General features: G+C 30.5%; 1 long non-coding RNA gene across 1 annotated transcript in view; it reads left to right on the top strand.

The window, feature by feature from the left end:
• The window catches only part of LOC124420441, a 52,377-nt gene extending 47,954 nt beyond the window's left edge, over positions 1-4,423 (top strand). Inside the window, exon 5 of the long non-coding RNA XR_006941211.1 lies at positions 4,219-4,423. This is a non-coding gene — a long non-coding RNA (uncharacterized LOC124420441). The remainder of the gene's footprint in view (positions 1-4,218) is intronic.
• Positions 4,424-5,535: the final 1,112 nt, after the last annotated feature.

The following is a 5,535-nucleotide window of genomic DNA, read 5'->3' as shown; positions in this document are numbered from 1 at the left end:
GTTCAGTTCTAGTTCAGTTCTAGTTCAGTTCTAGTTCAGTTCTAGTTCAGTTCTAGTTCAGTTCTAGTTCAGTTCTAGTTCTGTTCTAGTTCAGTTCTAGTTCAGTTAAAAGGAAATTATTTCCACTCTTATCCAATATTCATTTATATAATAAAGAGAACAGTGTGTCATTTATAGCATAATGCACACTATCACACATAGTCATTAAATGGTTTCTATAAATTCACACATACAAACATTAATGTTTTTCCTTTAACGAATTTCTGTCTGTGTGTGTGTATAATTGAGTGTGTGTATATTATGGCTTTGTGCCTGTTTTCTAAAAAGAATGCATTTTATACAATAATAAAAGCTACATCAACAAGAACAACAACAAAAAATCCTATTGGCTTTTTTCAGAAATTTTTCTTTTTCATACCTTTTTTATGCTTAAAACGTATTAATAAGGAAAATATGGAGCAGGAAGTGAAAAGAAGGATGAAAGCTTTGTGTATATGTTAAGCTATTAAATAAAGTACTTAGCTTTGCATGTATATGCATTTTCCTTTGCAATATGTGTGTGTGTGTGTGTGCGTATGTGTTTAATTTATCACTTAAAGCCATGTGTTTCTTATGATGTTTTTGTTTTTATTCCACATTTCTTGGCTTTATATCATCATCACTTTACTCCTCCTTCTTAACTACCTCCCTGCGAAATAAACCAGAAATACTCCTTCTTATTCTTGTATTGGTATAAAATTTATATTTCTTGGTATGTGTATATCTTTGTATAATAGTTGAAAAGCTTTGTGTGTTTGTTGTTGTTATTGTCTGAAAAGTACTTTTAAATGCTGTTTATCTTCACATGACAATTTAACTTTATCTTTTGCTTGATGCCTTTTACTTGTTGGTTTGTTGATTGTATTTTCTATGTTACATTCGTTACATACTTATACTTATGTATATTTTGTATGCAACACAACGACAACAACAGCAGCATCAACATCATCAAAAAAATATGCAGGCAGTCAAGTTATAAGACAGTTAGACAGATGCGGAAGAATGAAAGTATATGAAACGTATTACATAGTACGTTTTAAAGGATGGGCTGGCATTTCAACAGCAACAGCTTTAAATTGACATAAAAGGGAAATTTGTTTCTTATATTTTTCATGCTAAACGTTTGAGGGATTTTCTACTAAATTCAGTTTAAATTTACAAACTGTAGAAGAGATTTTCAGAGAATTTATAAGGCAAACTTACGTAGTCCATTTTCGTTTGGAAAAGTGAATTATTTAGAGAGACATTTACGTCTACTTGCTATATGAATTAGTGCAATTAGATGACAATTTTTCTATAGAAATCGTCTTCTTTATAAAGAAGTCCTTTTGCAGAAATCCTTTTTTCAAAAAGGATAAAATTAAAAAAATGTTAAACCCTTATTTTTCTGAAAACTGTTTAATTGTTTAAAAAAATATTTAAAAATCTGCCAAAAGTACTTTTTTTCAAAAGTACCTAAAAAGGTACTTTTTGCAAAAAGTACCAAATTAGAAAAAATAAGTCCCTTTTTATGAACAATTCATTTCATAAAGAAACTCTTACGAATTTTGTTTTAGTACTATTTTATTTCGAACTTTTTTTTACTGATGCAACCATTTCCTTTCAAAACCATTTATCACATGTTTTCAGGCACAAAGAAACAGTCCACCTCCTTTTCCAATCTATTTATACAACTTAATTTATTCTTCCTACTACTTATGCATACTCAAATACTCTTACTTCTTTTTTTCTACTTCCTATCCACCAACATCATCAACACCAGCTCCTTTATAAAGAGGACTTTGTAGAAAAGAAAGAAAAAAAAAAGATACAAGACAACATGTCATTTATATTGTATATGCGTTGCGAAATGTAGAGACATACAACTGTATACAAATTTATGTTTATCATGACGTCCTTTATTTTGTAAAGTTGAGTATTTAGAATAGGAATAAGAGAAAAACAGCGCAAAAAAACTATGATGGAAAATGTTTTAATTCATGCGGGAATTATTTAAATTTTTCCTCTACTTTAATGGTGTTAATAGTTTGCAATCAAGTACGCGTTGTCTGGGCTGACTATGTTGCATGCAAATATAAATAACAACAACAACAGCAACAACTGCTAGGAGTAGTAACAACAGCATAACAATAGCAATAGCATTATAATAAAACAACAACATCCTAACACAACAAGCGTACTAGGAATACCAGTACAGCAACAATAAGAACAAAATAACTAAAGCATGCATCATGATGCATTTAAGCAAGAAAACCATTCATTTTATCGTTGTGTTACTGCCACTTTACATACATTTAATGTATGAATGTGTGTGTGTGTGTTTGTGAGAGAGTGTACACATTGTAAACTAAATTGTTGAGCAAGTGTTAATACAAGAGTGAGTTGTTAAGGAGAAGGCAGTGGAGAACGTTTTAAAGGGGAGTGTGTTGGTTAGGGTATGCAAATGGTAATTTTAACTTGTGAGAAAATATACAGGAGGATCAGGGATTTTATTACATAATCTATAGTCTACTCTATATTCTTGGCTATAGTCTAGTCATTAATCTACTTTTTAGTCTAGTCTATAGTCTAGTGTATAGTCTAGTGTATAGTCTAGTGTATAGTCTAGTGTATAGTCTAGTGTATAGTCTAGTGTATAGTCTAGTGTATAGTCTAGTCTATAGTCTAGTCTATAGTCTAGTCTATAGTCTAGTCTATAGTCTAGTATATAGTCTAGTCTATAGTCTACTCAAGTCTATAGTCTAGTCTTTAGTCTAGTCTATAGTCTAGTTTATAGTCTAGTCTATAGTCTAGTCTATAGTCTAGTCTATAGTCTAGTCTATAGTCTAGTCTATAGTCTAGTCTATAGTCTAGTCTATAGTCTAGTCTATAGTCTAGTCTATAGTCTAGTCTATAGTCTAGTCTATAGTCTAGTCTATAGTCTAGTGTATAGTCTAGTCTATAGTCTAGTGTATAGTCTAGTATATAGTCTAGTATATAGTCTAGTCTATAGTCTAGTCTATAGTCTAGTCTATAGTCTATAGTCTAGTCTATAGTCTAGTGTATAGTCTAGTATATAGTCTAGTGTATAGTCTAGTCTATAGTCTAGTCTATAGTCTAGTCTATAGTCTAGTCTATAGTCTAGTCTATAGTCTAGTCTATAGTCTAGTCTATAGTCTAGTCTATAGTCTAGTCTATAGTCTAGTCTATAGTCTAGTCTATAGTCTAGTCTATAGTCTAGTCTATAGTCTAGTTTAGTCTAGTTAGGGTAGTTTATAGTCTAATATATAGCCTAGTTTACAGTCTAGTCTATAATATAGAGGATAGTCTACTCTTCTAGGGAAACTAACTGCTGCACATGAAAACTTCTCAGTTTGCCTTTTTTTAAATCTTACTTTTCCTTTTTTCCTCCTTATTTTCCATGTCTATTTACTCCTCTTTTGTGTTTTTTTGTTCCTTCTTTGTAACATAAATAAATGAATAAATGACTGACTGAATGAATAAGCGAGCGAATGTCGGAATAACTGAATGAATGAGTGCTTTTGTTGATATGTTAATATGTTTAGTTTAGAGAGTGACATCTCGTCGTTGGAAAAAAAAATATACCCTCCAGTATTGCCAACATTAATACACAAATGATGCCTTGAGATGTGATTCCAAGTACTTTACTTCCTTCGTTCCCTGATTGTACCAAACGAATGGAATTTTGTTTATATTGGTGGCGATGATGATAATGGTGAGTAGGAAGGAGTGTTGATGTTTATGCTTAAGCCCTAAAAAGTTTTGTTATCTATTTATGTTCTTGCTGCTGCTGTTGTTACGCCGTTAGTGTTGTCTCTTGTTGCATGCTGCACACATACTTTGTTACACTTCAATTTCAACAATATTGTTCCCTTAAGTGAAACTTTGCTTTGGTTGTGTTGTTAGGCTGCTAGCTATAGATTTGTTATAGTGCTAGTGTCTTTATCTTTATGTCTGTGTATCTGTGTGTTATATATCATTAGATTTACATCTAAATACATACTCCTCTTTGTTGATGTGTATTTATGGCAACGTCAATTACATTTAACACAAATTTTATTTAAATATTAAGGAAGTGTAAAAGTGTTTTCAAAAATTTAATTTATTCTACAGAATTTTATTATTAACATATTTCCTTGTTTAAACTATTGTTAATTATAATTTGTCTATCTTTTGCAGGTAAGTTTATCACAAATTTCCTTCATCTATTCTTGTAAGTAAAATAATTTATACGTATTCTAACTTGTACACTTAACCAATTAATTCCCTGCTTCCTCGCATGATGTGCACAATTATCCTTGTTATTGTGCAAATGTTAAAGGAATATTTATAGAATGTTCTTCAAATCCATTAACGTTAAATACTTTACATTATATTTATTATTTCCGATAATTTCTTGAGGTAAATTGTTGTTAGTCTTCAAGGGTTGGATAAGAATCTATGAGTATTATTCACTTGCCAACATTTATCCTTAAATGCTGCTGTAATATGTGATTATATTTGACTATTGCCATCTTTTATTAATTGTATATTAAAAGTGTCTATAAGACTAATACAAAAAAAGTCAATTGGGTTTTAGGAAATTTTCTGTATGAATTGACACGCACGAGCACATTTTATAAAAATAATTTTACAGTGGCGTTAAAAATTAAGCAATTTACCAATAGAAATTTAACAGAAGAAGAAATTTTTACTAAAAGATGGCTTCAGTTCTAGTTCAGTTCTAGGTCAGTTTTTGTTCAGTTCTAGTTCAGTTCTAGTTCAGTTCTAGTTCAGTTCTAGTTCAGTTCTAGTTCAGTTCTAGTTCAGTTCTAGTTCAGTTCTAGTTCAGTTCTAGTTCAGTTCTAGTTCAGTTCTAGTTCAGTTCTAGTTCAGTTCTAGTTCAGTTCTAGTTCAGTTCTAGTTCAGTTCTAGTTCAGTTCTAGTTCAGTTCTAGTTCAGTTCTAGTTCAGTTTTAGTTCAGTTCTAGTTCAGTTCTTAGTTCCCAACATTTTTTGAAAAGTTTAATCTAACAATTCTGTTGGAAGTTTGTTTCCATATAAAAATTAATTTGTTATTGCCTTAACAAGTTTTGCACTTCATTGTTTTCATTTTCTAACTTTTTCTCTATTTTATTTAATTAGATTTCATAAGAAAATCTTGCATTTACAATAAATATTTGCCCCAACCAAAAAACACAAGCTTACTAGAACGTGTCTAATTGTTCATAGGCCTGATAGTTTTCTAAATAAAGTCACAAGGAAGTAAGTAGAACTCTTAAATAGTTTATTACAATAGTTATTTCCCTTTATATCCTTCCCCATATATCCTTTTGTTGGTGAACAAATAAATTTGAACTCTAACATGTGTGAGCCTAAAATTATGTTGTTGATTGTTTTTCCCTCACTTTTTTCATCGGAGTTTGTGTTTCTCATTATTAGTCGTGTGTTTATGTCAAGTGAGGTGTATATATGTGTTTGTGGTAGGTATATGTATTTGTTTAAATTTATTAATCTA

The sequence above is a fragment of the Lucilia cuprina genome, chromosome 5, assembly GCF_022045245.1.
Source record: "Lucilia cuprina isolate Lc7/37 chromosome 5, ASM2204524v1, whole genome shotgun sequence".
In the NCBI taxonomy this organism is placed as follows: Eukaryota; Metazoa; Arthropoda; class Insecta; order Diptera; family Calliphoridae; genus Lucilia; species Lucilia cuprina.
The sequence above is the reverse complement of the archived record's forward strand: the minus strand, read 5'-3'. Positions and strand labels throughout refer to the sequence as shown.